General features: G+C 33.5%; 1 long non-coding RNA gene across 1 annotated transcript in view; it reads right to left on the bottom strand.

Annotated features, from left to right (window-relative positions):
* Positions 1–15,204, bottom strand: part of LOC112483340 — a 42,143-nt gene extending 26,939 nt beyond the window's left edge. The window contains exon 1 of the long non-coding RNA XR_003047615.1: positions 14,983–15,204. This is a non-coding gene — a long non-coding RNA (uncharacterized LOC112483340). The remainder of the gene's footprint in view (positions 1–14,982) is intronic.
* Between the last annotated feature and the right edge of the window lie 1,086 nt (positions 15,205–16,290).

Below are 16,290 nucleotides of genomic sequence, written 5' to 3'. Positions count from 1 at the left end.
TTGCTGTCCCCATTCATAGAGCTCTTGTCTCCTTCATAGCTATAATTTTTTGAGATTTCCTCATTCAAATAGATGATACATCCAGCTTCTACATTCTTAGAACCTTCATCTACTTGTTTTCCACACCATTTCCTTCAAGCTTGCTTGGCTAACCAATCAAATATTATTACCTATACCTATGCTACTTCCAAAATGTTATTTTCAAATATTTCTACAATCTCCGATTATCACTTCTCTTCTTCCAACTCCCTCTAATATTTTTATTCTAACAATTCTAATTCATGAAAATCTGCAATCCATTTATCCAAATGCCTTTCACTGCCTATCAGTTACTCCAGGTCCTCCCTCTCCCCAGAAACCTAGATTTTTTTATTTCAGCTCTGTGTTTTTTTGCAAATCTTGTAAGCCTTCAATTTCCTTTTGTCTGACATTTTATTCACCTGGAATATTCCCAGCCCCAATTACTTCAACTATCCTTTTATTTTGCACCTAACAGGTGCAAAATAATCAGAGGAAATGCACTAATTTGATTATTTTAAACTTATGTCCACAGCATCAAAAGAAATATCAACACTAACAGACAATCCTGCTAAACTTTCCTATTCAATTTACTTAACTACTTTCTAAAGTGACAATTTCATGACTTCTTAAATCTTTAATACCCATTCCCCACACTTCGTCTTAGCTAATGACCTTGCACACGACAGAATTAGATGAAAATTTATTCATCTTGACCAAAAATTTCATCACCCTACTGTATTGTTTCCCTTGTAGTTTTCTTTATTGTAGTTTTCCTTATAGTAGAAATGATGTTCTTACTTAAGGCCAAGTTAATTTGTGCCACAAGTACCATCTACTATCCTAAGGTTTTAATTTCTGCAATTAAACACTTTTTCTCCTGAATCATCAAATTTCCACTCTTTACTGGTTCTTTCAAAACATCTTTAAAAAATATTGTCCCTTTCCTCATATAGCCTTGTAGTTGTATTATTTTTCTCCTTTTATTCACGTGAAAAAAAAAAAATCATGAAAGTAGTTCCTTGTATTTGTGTTCTCCATTTATTCACCTCACATTTTGTTTCTTACACATTCCAATTGGACTTTGGACTTCATCATTCTATATAAAGAGTTCCTAGCAAGGTCACAATTAATCTATGTCTTCCCATGGCTAATGGTTAATTTTCCATCATATTGCCGGTGCCCTCTACAGTTTTTAACATGATCAATATCCCATCCATATCTAAACGCATTTTTCTTTTGTTTCCAGGACACTATACTCTCCTAGATTTCCTCTTAGTTCACTAACTGTATTTTTTTTCAATCTTCTTTCATAGCTTTATGTTACCTATGAAATCCCTATCTATCAATCTCATTGATAGAATGTCCTAGGATGCTGGCCTCAGCCCTCATCCTTCTGATACTCTTTATCTATACTTTCTCACTATGTGATTACAACCAATCCCATTTTCTCAAATACTATTTGTATTCTGTGGAATTTTTAAAATATTTCCATCCAAACATCTCTTTAGTGCTCCAGTGTAATACAGTCAATTAATATAGCCAAATAATCAGTACTAGGATATTTAATAGGCACCTCAAGTTGAACATGGTCAAAGCAGAACTATCAATCATAATTCTCTACCTTAGTCCACACTATCCCAGTTTATTAGTTAAGTTCTTCTAGCTCTTGTGCCAAAATATAACTAAAATTCAATAACTTCTCATCTCTATTGCTATATATCATCCCAGAGACCATCATGCTTATGGGACTCTAGCAGGAGCTTTCTTTTATATCTCCCTGCTTCCACTCTCATCTCTCTACAGACCATTTCCACTAAACAATCACAGTGATATTTGCAAAAGTAAATCAATGAATGTCCTTACTCAGCATAAAACCCTGAAATGGCTTTTCATTGTTTAGAATAAAATCTTACTGTGACCCACAAGGCCCTATATGATCTGGCCTCTCTCTATATATATATGTCCAAATTCATTTTCTCAGTTGTTTATAGTACAATGTCCACACTGACATACTTTCTGTTCCTTGTACATACCAAAGTCTTCTCCATCTCGGAGCCTTTATACTTACAGTTCCTTCTGCTTGAACCACTTTCTTCCCTCCATATTTTTACACAGGTGTCTACTTTTTATTTAGGACTCAATGCAAATACTACCTCCTCATTAAAGACCTTTCGTGATCACTCTAGTTAAAGGAATCCTGTCAGTCACTTGTTATCACATTATCCTATTTTATCTTTTTATTTACCTAATCAATTCTTGAAATTAGTTTATTTGTTTTTTGTTCTATGTGTTTATGACATTTTTCATCCCCCATATTCCCCAATGACATATAAGTTTCTGGAAATAATAGGTGCCATAAGTCCAGGGCCTATAAATGTACCTAACAAGTCATAAATGATCAAGATTTTTTGCATGACGTGAAGTCATGCTAGCACTTCTCGTATTTTGCATCTGATGTGCAACTACCTAAATGTAGACTTGTTACTGTAGGTTAACGTCTCACTCTGTTGATTTAGGTTATTGTTCTGGACTATTGAGCTGTCTTTATATATAAATCTCTTACCCTTTATCAATGACTTTTTCTATTAGTTCTGTTTTCTAGCATATATTTGTTTCAAATGTTTTTAAAAAGCACATATCCATTTTGAAAAGTGCAGCTGTAAGATAACAACTACTTAAGAAGGAGTATATTTTGGATTTTAAAAAAATCTGTGTGAATTTTTTTCCCCAGCATTTTCTTGTTTTTGCAAAAAGGAACAGGCTTTTAACTTGTGAGTCAGTTTCATCATAAATCAATTAGAAATTGAAATATTTACTTTGAAAAGTTGTTTTGAAGTTCAGTAAAATATAATTTATATAAAGGATTTAGTGCAAAGCTTGGCATAGAGTAGTTGTACAAATAAAAAAAATGAGTTACTTCCTGGTCTGCATAGGCTAGGAAAAAGATTGTCCATTTTAGGCAAGGGACAGAGAAAAGCATTATATCCTCAAACATATTACTTTACAGATTTTAGTTTCACAATTTTATTTGAATTACTAATTACCTTTTAGCATTTTAATTTCCTTTCTGCTAAAATAAGGAGCTTGGTCAGATGGCCTAAGTTATTCTAGCTCTAGAATCTGATCATTTTAAAAGTAATTTACATGAGAGACTCATGATGTGAACTGTTTTGCCTCAGGCCATCGACAGTCTAGAGATTTTTACATCCTATATTTCAGCCTTGGATTACTAGCTTGCTGTCCATGGGAAGACACTGGCCATAGTTGCTGGAGGAATAGGTTCTGGGAAAGAAGGAGGCTGGGCAAGAGAAGATAATATTTAAGCCTGGCTCCTTCAAGAGGAAGGCAAGATGGTTACAGTAGGAGATCATAAAGGAGAGCTTCAGAAAACCAGAGGTCTCAAAAATCTGCAAGGAATTGAGGTATCAGGAGGCAGCAGAGAAACTCAGTGAGTTATGAAAAGGTTATTTTTTACTTTTCAATTTTATCTGGAACTTTTATCTTGATTAACAATCATGTGGCCAGTAGTGTAGGAAGCAATTGAACATTTGATGGAGAAGTAATAAAAAAAATGGGTTTAAGATCTAGCCCTGCCACTTTTTAGCTGTATGACCTTCACCAAGTCATTTAATATCTCTAAGTGTCAGTTTAACCATTTGTAATAATTGAGATGTTTACTACCTCATAACTCTTACTTCAGATAGTTTCTCAGATGCATTTTAAACAAAATGAAATGGTCAACATTTCCCAATCTTTCCTGATAATAAGAATTATCTGGGGTTTCTGCTAAACACAAAGATTACAAAAATTTACCCTAAGAGAATCTGATTCAGTAGATTCTGTTTAGTGACCATAATTTATGTTTATAACAAATAACCAAGATTCATTTTATCTTTAGGAAAATTGGGAAGATACTGAAGTAATGGCGCTATGTAATAGTAATGTTAAATTAGTCAATATCATGGGACTCAAGGAGTCCTAGGTAAAACAAGCCAGTCTAAGGGAAGGGTATCCAAGATATGCTTTCTCTCCATTTGGTTCTTATTTGTGTGAGGGAGATAATAGTATCTAGTTGTCCAAAGGAACTCGGGATAGAGACTGAAAGACTTATTTAGTTTGTTTTTATCTCTCTATTTATCTGTTTGTCTACCTACCTATCTAGTTACCTACCTACCTACCTACCTGTCTACCTATTATCTGCTTATTTACTTTCACTGCTTATTTACTTTCACTGGGAGCTAGTGCAAATTTGGTCTAGAATCATAATTCTGCTAATAGTAAGTTGATCTATTATCATTATATTTAAATATAATAAACCTCAACATAGTGGAGAAAGAAGAAGAGAGCGGGGAAAAAGAGGGAAGAGACAAGGAGCAAGTCATACTATAGTATTATGGAGTTATCATGGCAAGCATGTCAACATAATTATTTAAATTAAAGGCAATGTTTTTTTCGTATACTGTGTTTACAAAAACAAAACTGCAAAGATACCACTTTAATATTGGCATATAAGGCAGATATTTAAACCTTGTGGGCTGTTAAATTTATTGGTTTGTGTTTGGTTAAAACTGAATTGATAAAAATCGTTGAGATGCTATTCTTTTTTAAATCAGCCACAGATAAGCAGGCGAATTGTTTATGAGTCTCTAAAGTTCCAAGAGCCACAGAGTATTTTTGCACATCCCTTCTCTAATTTCAGTTGATTCCAATTACAAGGTAATGCATATGTGATTTATTACCAGCAAGACCTAATGAAATTTAGCAAACTGTACTGAAGTATTAAGAATCTTTTACTATGCACTGAACTTGCCTTTAAGTAAGTACCTAAAGGGAACTGAAAAGGCTTCCAAGGGCATTTTCTAAGGCATTTTATGAGGCAACTATGGTCCTCAAGTCTACTTCTTTTTGGTTGCAGTTTTTCTAAGTCTTGCGTATATGAAAAGTTTTCGTTCTTTCAGCAATTATCTACCAATGAAGTGTTATCATAAAGTATTATTGGTTAACTCTCTAAGTCAGATCTAGTACTTTGTGCATCTTGCATACAAAAATGGCTAAATAAATATATCTAAGTGACTAATTGATGGTTTCATTCACCCATAATTCAACAAGACCCAAGTTTTTATCTCAAGGAGTTAAAGGTTTATTAGAAATAACAAAACACAGCCTTCATGTGCTGTAAATACTTGTAACTGATAAGTATCATATAAAGGGTTCCAATCAAATGTTATGGGATTCTGAGGCCACTTCTGGGTATGTGTATGTTTGTGCATAAATATACACATGTGTGCAAAAATAAATTATCTTCCAACTTCCTTTACTTGTAAGGCATCAACAACTTTCAAAAGCCAACTTTCCTCCTTTTCTTCCTCTCTTTTCCTGACTACCTAATTTTCATAATCCAGTCCCTCTATGAAGAGTGCAGCATTGATAAATTATAAAAATATGGGTAAAATAAATATTTTTGTCTTTTTAGAAGTATTTATGTTTTTAAAGCTTCACAGTAGGAGGAAACCGTAAGAATTCCTTAATAGAGGTAGAATTTTAGACCTCATTGCATCTGACTAGAGAAAGTTTTAAAGTGGAAGGTTGAGCAGCCTTTCAGACTTTACTTGAAACATGAGAGAGGCCATTGACAATAGTTTCTTAGTAGATATAACCATAGTCTTTTGAAACAGACTGAGCAGGACAAGAGAAGGACATTGAGTCAGACAGACTATGTTTATAGAATTATTTGCTGAACTACTCTAGTATCTTTCTCTATTTATATTGACTCTAGCCATCCTTTTTCTAACTCTCAGTTTATTCTTCAGCTCTGCTTGGTCAATATAGTCTTGGACCACTCTACAAGGCATGAAGTCTTTTGCTTTCATTTCTTGGCACATTTTCTACACATTTTCCTTGCTCAATGGGTAATGATTTCCTGTTAGCATAACCCCATGACAACTCAAAATTTAGTGCTCACTCTTAGAAATTTATGTCCTGGCAAAGCCCAGCTCTTGGTTTCTAGTCTCTTCGTCACCTGATTCCAGAAAAAAGATTTCAGAAGACATTTATATGCCTCAGTTGTTAGACATTTGGTTTTTATGTACCCTGAAATCTATCTTTCTTACTAACTGATTTCTGAGAGTTTATAAATTCTCACAAGTAGAGAATATTGATTATGGGCCCAGTGTAGAATGATGGCTATAACTAGATGTTATATATGTGAAGTCTCTGTTGGATATGCTATCTCCCTCCATAGTTCAATTCAAAACTCTTCAGGACTTCAGGTTTCCAGTCCACCATGTAAGGAGCTTAAAAGGAATCAGTCTAATCCGTATAAGAACAGCAACAATAACAACAAACAGTGAACAAACTGAAAATAATCAACAACTTTTCTTAGATCCATCAGAAAATTGAGATCACAGGGCAAACTGTTGCTCTCAAAACTGGAGAGACAAATAGATGGATATAGAGAATCATAGCTTCTTGAGCAGTAACCCAGGAGCAGAAACCACCACTGGAATTAGCACTGGGACAGGAATTATAACTGTAATTGATGAGTTGCTTGAGGCTTACTACAAACAGGATGGCGACTTTAAAATCTATGGAAGCCCAGTATTAGTGAAAGTCCCACATTTTCATGAGTTTTACCTCCAGGAGCCCTTCCACGTTCTCATAGAGAAGATAGGGAAAAAATTCTCTTGTGCTTCTGGCATGGGGAAGGAAAAGTTAACCATTTGAAATATGCCCAGAACATTGTTTCTCTTAACAAGGACTGCCCTTGAAGGAGAGTATTTGGCCAGGACCTAATGACAAAATAAGGTTTGCCAGAATATTGTCAAGTGTCAGTTCTTCCCAACTTGATCAATAGATTCAGTTCAATTCCAATCAAAATCTCAGAAAGTTATTTTGTGGATATTGACAAATTGATTGTAAAATTGATATGGAGAGGCAAAAGACTCAGAATAGCTAACACAATACTGAAGGAAAAAAACAAAATTGGAGTACTGATACTACATAAATTCAAGACTACTATAAAGCTACAGTAATCAGGATTGTATGGTATTGGCAAAATAACAGACACATAGATTAATAGAACAGAATAGAGAGCCCAGAGATAGACCCACATAAATATAGTAAACTGATATTTCATAAAGGTGCAAAGGGAATATTATGGAGCACAAATAATCTCTTCAACAAATGGTGCTGGAACAACTGGACAACCACATGCAAAAAAAAAAAAATCTAGAACAAGACCTTACACCCTTCACAACAAAAATTAACTCAAAATGGATCATAGACTTAAACATAAAATGCAAAACTGTAAATCTCCTAGAAAATAACATATGAAAAAGTTGAGATGATCTTGGATATGATGGTGATTTTTAGATACAACACCAAAGACACAATCTATGAAAAAAAATTAACTGATTAGCTGGACTTCATTAAGATAGAAAACTTCTGCTCTGCAAAAGACAATGTCAAGAGAATGAAAAGACAAGCAACAGACTCAGAGAAAATATTTGAAAAAACCACATCTGATAAAAGATTGCTATTGAAAATATACAAAAAAACTCAACAACAATAGCAAAGCAAACAACCCAATTTAAAAAGATTTTACCAGACATCTCATCAAAGAAGATATATAGCTGGCAAATAACCATATGAAAAGATGCTTGAAATCATCTGTCATAAGGGATATGCAAATTAAAACAACAGTGATACCACTACACACCTATTAGAATGGCCAAAATAAGAAACAATGATAATGTCTAATGCTGTACCACTCTGGTAGGGGATGTTGATAATGACGGGGAGGCTATGTATGTGTGGGGGCAGGGGATATTTGAGAAATCTTTGACCTTCCTCTCAATTTTTCTGTGAACATAAAACTGCTCTAAAAGATAAAGTCTTGAAAAAAATCTCTTTAGAAAGATACCATACAACTAACTGGTACTTGTTCCACTTAGATTCATGTGACTCTTCAGATTTCTTGATTCATGGGTAAAGAATGAGTATCAATCCTGGTCTTTTGCCTGACAGAGTAATGACATATGAGGATGCTCACAGAGGATGCATAGGCTGCCTATTTCAGTATCAGTAGTGAGTTGAGCCTACTACCCCATCTGGAGCCCAAGTAGAGTTTCAGAACCACCTAATATGTTCCAAAGGGATCAACAGGCAATGAGGACTGTCACATCACCAAGCCACGTATAAACCCTGGATTATTCTTTGGCAAATAATATCTCACCAAATTTTGTTAAATAGGTGATTTTGGCTGGCTGGCCTACATATGATATAGGCTTTAATATGAAGAAATCTTGTCAGTAGAATTCCTACTTTTAAGTTGTTTTCTAGTTTTTTCCCTGCATTACTACTCTTGCAGTTTCAATTGCTTTCAACACACTTACTCTCCTAGTTTTCAATTTTTTTATTTCTTATCATAGTCTTTAAATTAGATAGTTTATTCCTAAAAGAGCATTGCCATGTATTACTAACAAACTCCTTTAATGAAATTGGGATGTTTTCAATCAACCTGAAAACATCTTGTATACAATTTTGTCTGCATTATAACAAAATCATATGGATCTTGTTTATACCCAGTTCATCATAAGATGGGAGGTATACCAGTTGTTTATTTCTACTTAAAAAATCTTCCAAGTTATTGATTTAAACAAACAAACATTTATTATGGTGCATTTTTTTTTTCAGTCAGGGTCTCAGGAATGGCTTAGCTGTGTGATTCTGCCTCAGAGTCTTTCATGAGATTGTACTGAAGAATTTGGCCCAGAGTTTAGCAGTCATCTGAAGGTTTGCCTGGGACTGAAGGATTCATTTCCAAGATGACTTACTCAATGGTTGTTTACAGATTTCAGTTCTCTGCCACATGGCTCTCTCCAGAAGGCTGCTTGAGCATCCTCACAATATGGTACATTGCTGTCCCTAGAGTGATCCATTAGAGAGCAAGGCAGAAGTCATGATGTCTTTTATGACTTAAACTTGGAAATCATACATTATTTCTACAATATCCTAATGGTTATACAGGCTAACTTCATTCATTGTGTAAGTGGCTACAGAAGGTAAAAATCACTGCGGTCATCTTGGAGGCTGGCTGCTACAGTAAGGCATTCAAATGTATTTGTTACAGTGACAAAATATTAAACTGGCACCCCTCCCCCAAAGAACCCATATGAATAACAGCTAAGATAAGACTTTTTCTTACATTTACTCAGTTAATCCTCATGATCACTTTTTGGGTAGATTCTCCGCTTTACAGATAAATGAGCTAAGATTTTAGAATGCTTTAGTAACATTCAATATTACACAACTAGTAAGCCACAAGACTGAATCTTGAACACAATTAAGGCAATGCTGATCATCTCTGAATATCTATAGTATAATACACAGTATTTTTTGCATCTTGACTTTTCTCATGAGACACTGTTCATAAAAGCATTCATCCTCATCATAATGGTCATTCTTTTCATTCATTTGGCTTCTGTACTAAGTCAGGTTGCAAATTATGGTCAATATTCCATCATTTAGATGTATTCTCCCTTCCCCCACAATTTCATTTATACTGATCCTTTAGTAGGTAAGGTAACTTAGTGCTTGAGAATCACTACTACAGAGTATTTAGTTCTCTGGGAAAAATATATCCTATTTGTCATCAATAAAACATAAACTTTACTATCACTACCATATATACTTACAGTTCTACAGTTATTATAATTAACATATGTCTTGGAAATCTTTAGTTTGACCATCAGCTTTTGTCAGTAGATGAAAAAGGACATTTTATCTTCTACTTAGGAATCTTGGTGGCAGCTTTTGCTCTTCCAAATTCAGATTCCCTTCAGGAATAAATGTGTATAATAATCACAATTTTTATTCCCACCACATTAGGGCTTAGAACGGATCTTAACAGAAGATCTGTTCTGTCTTAGCTTTGATTAATGTCTGCTGTTAATGCCTATTGTTACCATTTGGTGCACAAGGTTTCAACTCCAGTTAAAACACTGAAACTACTCAAAAGAGGTAGAATAGTAGAGCTAAGCTGCTCAAACAAGAGAAGCTTCTAGACTCATTTTGACCACAAAAAAATCTAAGATTCATATTGTGGTTTATTTAAGCAGTTGAAATATAAAGCTTAGAATTTCATGTGCAAGCATCAGTTTCACAGATGTTCAATGGTTTAGCTTTCTTCCCACTTTACAAGGGTGATCATGGCATAGGTCTTTGTCCCCGCTTCATTTCTTAGTCTCCAGTTGTGGAGCTGAGTTCTGATGATTACTCATTTCAAAACAAAATTAGGGTACCTCTTTTAAAGTTTTCAAAGCCTGGAATAACAAAGAAAAAGCATAGTGCTCATGGGTTGCTGCTATGCTAAAATATTACTGAGAGTGTAACATAATGCAGACAATCTCATTACCAGAACTGTTCTCAGAAGGAGCACTCCACGTGGTTGGGAGGACAATTTTGAAAGGTTTGAATTGACATTATGGTTAGAGTAACACTCCAAAATGCAGGTTTGAGTAATAACAGATGATCCATCTCTGAGCCACCATTTAAAAGACCTGGTTAAGTATAGGCTGTTCGACGATGTTTAAAAATATTTTTAATCACCTTGGGTGTTATAATGATGCGTTCACATAGGAAATTTTCCTTATTTTATGAGGATATATTAAAATATGTAGTACTGAAATGATTTATTGTCTGCAATTTAAAATACATCAGCAAGTAAAATAGATGATGAAAATATGGCAAAACATTAGCAGTTGTTAAATGCAAATAATTAATAGCTGGACATTTGATTTACCCTACTTTTCTATGACAGTAAGTAAAAGAAAAAAATGCTAAATGAGGTAAAAGTACTGGGGGACAAATGGAGTAAGTGAGAACAACAGAAGAAAGGGCAGGTTCTGCTATCATGTATGCTCTTTCTCTGTCCTTCTCTAAGGCATCATTCAGGCTGCTATCTAAATAAATATTGAACAAATGTTTAAAAAACATATTTTAAGATATGTTAAATTATGTGCCTGCCTGGGAGTTTGGTCTATACAGTAATTCTTCACATATCTGTAGGTCAGAGACTGGCAGAGGACCAAGACCTATGAAGTAAAGATATATGTGAGAAATCCACCATATGGCGAAAAAGAACCTTCCTATAGTGAGTGAAGAGAGAAACATAGTATTTCCATATATCTCAAGTATGAAAAACTCAAAATACAGCAGTTTTGAATCACTTTTATGTAGTCCCAAAGGTATTATTGCCTGACCTCATGTTCACAGTGACCACTTAACATTTTAAAAAAATAATTATTCACAGAATAATTTGTTTAAAAAATAAGAAGGTGGAGTGCTTTTCTCTGATAATTTTCATGCAAGATGATCAATTTTTTTTAAAAGTGTGGTAATCCAGGAGTATTCATCAGTTATCTGAAAAATGTTTTTTTATCCTATTACATCACAGTACAAAATACATATATAAAGTGACACTATAAACCAAGAGGATCTTGTTTTCAGGGCATTGTTGAGTTGGCCAGATGTTTTAAACTTCTATATTCCCATTCGGTGATGGGATTTCATATTTATTTTCTCCTCCTCCTCCCCCTCCTTTCCCTCCTCCCGCTGCCGCTGCCTTTTCATCATATATGCTGGGAAAAATAACAAAACTGAAAAACACATTTTCCTCTTCCTTTTTTATTGTGCAATTTGCAAGGGACTAAGTGGTCGGTGACAAGGATGATGGTAGAAAATGAGCTAATTAACTATACAACTGAGAGTCAGAAGAGAATCCAAAAAAATGTTGAGAAAGCTCAGGCCAGCTGGATAATTTGATATTGTCATTAGTGATAACAAATGTCTGCTATTTATCAAAATAATTTTAAATGGGATAAATAAGAAAATTTATAATCTCAATTATCTTAACAACCTAAAGATTCTTGTTTTTCTTCAGTTCTTATGTATATACATAACAAAAGCTACTCTGGGATTTTAAAATTATAATTAATAAACAAGTTCTATATTAAATGTGTTAAAATATCATTTATATATTTTTTTTGCCATAATATTGGTTCATACCAGTATTTCCTTGACTAGTTTCTAAGTTGATGAAACTTTAGAATTACAAGTTGAAACTAGGCATACTCCTTTAATTATAAATTATTTAAAACAAGATATTGAACTTTGCCTTGGTAAGAAAACTTTAATAAGTACTTTTTATTAATTAGTATTTTCAATAAGTATTTTTAATTAATTTTGAATCTCTTTCTCTAGTCTTCATTTCATTTGTTATTTCAAATAAAATTTAGTTTATGAACATTGGATTCTGTAATGAAAAGGTAATAATCAAAACAAATGTGTTTCTTCTAATTGATTATATAGATAGATATAGATATAGATATAGATATAGATAGATATAGATGATATAGATATTTTTTATTTTGTTGGAGGGAATAAAATATGCAAAAAATCTAGCTACCACACTCTCCTGATCCAGTATAAATTTTAATATGGAGCTGATAGCAAGTTTTGTTCTGACTTAATTTTATAATGTTTAATTGAAAGATAATCTTTCCTTAAACCATTGTAGGATTGGCTCAACACTCGACACAATTTTTGGTTGAAATACTCATAGATAAAAACATGCTAGGATTTCAGTTCTTATAAGATTAGGAGAAGAAAGAAATAAAAACAATAATACTCTTGAGCTGGTATTCTGACTTTATGGCATTGTATCAGATATAATAGTGAGATTAATTTTAAACCTTTTTATCACATATAACAAGCAAAGGAAAAAAATAAGAAAGGCAATAATGTCATCTATCTTTCTATCTACCTGTCTATCTCTTTATATCTAACTCCAGATATACATATAAACATGCATTTTTTTTGAGTCAGATGAAATTAGAAAGATGAAGGAAACTATAAGAAACAATGTACCAGATGGCAAGAGCTTTGGAGGAGACAAGTTCTCTCACCTTCAATAGTGAGATTATATGTGTCGACAAACCCCAACACGTATGCTTTTAAAAAATGTAACACTGTAAATAGACTTCAGAATTTGAGAAATAAAATTTCACTGTAATTAAGATGAGAAATAGTCATTTACCCATTTGGATTCATTCCAGTTCTCACAAGGGCAAATTTCTAAACTGTCATTTTCTTTTCCCATTATGAATTCTGGCACCAGGGTAAGATATTAGGATTTTAATGCCTTAATATATTCTATGAAATATACTAGTGTACTTTACTATTTTGACCTTTTGGCACATCATATTTTGATTCGGATGGCCATTTCACTCTTTGCTCTCAAGCTCAGGGAGGCCATAAAAGAGCAAAATGAATGGATTGACTATAGCTAGTCACAATACAGAATACTGAAAAGGTCACTGTATCTCATCGACTGTGCTATTATTCATGGAACATACAGGACCTTAAATATTTGATATCGTAGTCTTGTGACAAAGAAATCTAAGAAAAAAAATGTAACCAAAAATCACTTCTCATGGCTAAATTGCACCATAATTCAAGAATGAGAATTAGAAGTAGCTTCATACAAGGAAAAAGAATAATTTCACTTTTATTCCTCTTCTCCTATTTTTCCCTGGTAAAATATATCTATGAGCACACAGACTTAAAAAGGAAAAGGAGTTATAGAAGCAATATAAAAATGTTAAGTGAACAGTTTGAAACTAACAGAGCTCAGGAATTGAGATTTCTAGTAGCATTTTCCAAGAGTTTCTAGGTCATGTTTGCTTATTTTCTGGAGAAGACATTAGAGGGCTACACTCTAACAGAAATATAAGAAAATTCACTTAATTTAAGGTAATAAAATAGAACATCCTAAAGGATATTTTCTCTAATATAAACTTTAAATAAAACGTGTTTCTTTTTACCCATATATGGTAATGAGTAGCCAGAGGAGATCCAAGTCCCACATTCACAAGAAAGTAAACTCCTGAGAGGTCCATTAACCATCATATCTTATAGAGCTATATTTATTTCTGCCAATAATTTCTTAGTTTACTTAAATCAACCATAGAAAAATAAAGGAGACGTGTATCAAATTGAAGAGACATGAAGAAGCAATTCATAAAAGAAATACAGATCAACTCTGAAAAAGGTTGACAAGCTCAATCTCACTAGTAACTCTTTAAATGCAATTTAAACAACAATTATATCCATTTTCAACTATTAATTATTCAAGAGTAAAAGAAAGAAATTACCTTGTGCTTGTGAAAGTGAAAAAAATGGCATACTGACTTTTTAAGAAACATATATTGATAAATCGTATTCAGAATATATTTTAGGTCAAATACATTGAAAATGTGCATAGCTCTGAAATGTGCATAGCACTCCAACTTCTGGATTTCATCCTAAGGAATAAGTTATATGAGTCTGATGACTTACGTTTAAGAATGTTAATCACAGTGTTACTAAAAATAGGGAAAAACTGAAAACAACAAGAGATTAAATAAATTTCATTGTGTTTACATCATTTAACTTAATGAAACTCTTAAAGGCTTTAGAACATGTTCATGGTATGATGTGGGAAAAAGTAAGTAATAACTTAGTATCTTGAGTATGTTTCCAATTTTATAAAGTGTATATATGCATGTAGAGTTGTATTATTATATGTAAAATGCATTTATAATTTTAACAGAGGTTAAGGTGATTACGTGATAATATAATGGGTGATTTTGTGTGCATTTGTAGGAAAAAAAGTCTGGTAAAATAAACACCAAAATGCTAGCACTAGTCAATTCTGAGAGATAATTTTTAAATTATGGTTATTTTTTTTTATGTATAGATTTGAGTGCCTGCTTTTCTGAATTTTCTCAACATTTTATAATTAATATGTATCACTTCTTTGAAAACTGAAGAAAACACTACTTAAAAAAAAAAAAAAGAACAGCGACCTAGAGAAATTTATTCAAACAGTGATTAGAAATCAGAAAGAAAGATTGGACTTACAGTGATTCTTTAGAGAAACATTGGAAGATATCTTGAGTGAATGTACACTCCTTTTCTTGAATTGTCTTGTCTCCATCCTGGACTAATTTTCTGGGGCACGTGGGAGTAGGATGGAGAGATACAGATAGAAACACTTTTTTTTTTTTTTAACTTAAGAGGGAAAATTTGTAGTTGTTGTAAAACTAAAGTTAATAAAAATGTCTGTCCCTTTTAAATTTTCTAAAGAGGAGGGACCAGGAAATATAAAGCAGCTTGAATGTGAGAACTTAGTGCTTAGCAAACCCTGTGATTCACATCTAATGGCATGAATTTCCTTTTCACAAAACTCATAAACATCACACACAGCAGACACTTCTTCCAAAAACAATCCTTCTATAGCTTGCCAAGAGTTTCTTTAAGCTATCAGAAAATAAGCCTGCATCTCCAAAGTATAGCATAGGTTCTATGGGTGTCAGGAGAAAACTTAGTTAGCTCCTCATTTCCTAGGGTATTTTAGTTTGGAGTGCTTTAAAGGAGGTTTGAGTCAGGTTAGGTAAATTCAATTGTGGAGCTCTTGCCGGTGCAACATTTTCATTTAATACAAAGCCATGAACAAATAGGGGAAACTTTCTATCTCTCAGACTCCTCTTTGAATTATGAAAACTACAGTCCTTTGGGATATGTGGCCCTATCTTAGTTTTATTTTGTGGAATACAATTACACACTCCAAATATCAAAAAGAACTCAGTCTCACTGATTTTGTTTTACAAAATATGACTCCATTCATTTGTACTTCGTTTTGCTCTGTGAATTTTTCCTTCCATCTTTTTCTGAAGCTACGCATCACAGAGACTGCTCAGTTAGCCTTTCATCTGTATTTGAAATTATGTAGGGTGCTCCAGAGAGAGGCAAGTATTTTGAAAGGTGGCAAGAGAGTGAGAGGAAATACTTCTTTAGATTTTCACGAGGGAGAGGTTATCACTCCCCTAGGTCAGAAGGAACATACAACCTATTTTCTGGCAAGTCTCTGGCAGCTGCGGGAGACGGATCCTTAGGACTGCCTTTCCCAGTCCTGGCAAAGATTCTTCTGCTCTAGGGAGCATAGAAACCAGGAAGTCATCAAAGTTGAAAAAAATGACCTGGACTTTTTTTTTTTTTTTTTTTTTTTTTTAGAATACTCAGTTGGGCCCAATATATTTTATCTTTGCCCAACCTTGGATGAAGGAAACAGGTATGTAGAGGAACAAGTTTACCGAATCTTTGCCAGTCTAGCAGAATGGAAGCTTGGAGTCAAATATGACTTGCTTTAAAGGGAGAAAAATGTGATGT

The sequence above is a fragment of the Pteropus alecto genome, unplaced genomic scaffold, assembly GCF_000325575.1.
Source record: "Pteropus alecto unplaced genomic scaffold, ASM32557v1 scaffold24, whole genome shotgun sequence".
NCBI classification, from domain to species: Eukaryota; Metazoa; Chordata; class Mammalia; order Chiroptera; family Pteropodidae; genus Pteropus; species Pteropus alecto.
This window is presented reverse-complemented; position numbering and strand designations above follow the sequence as displayed.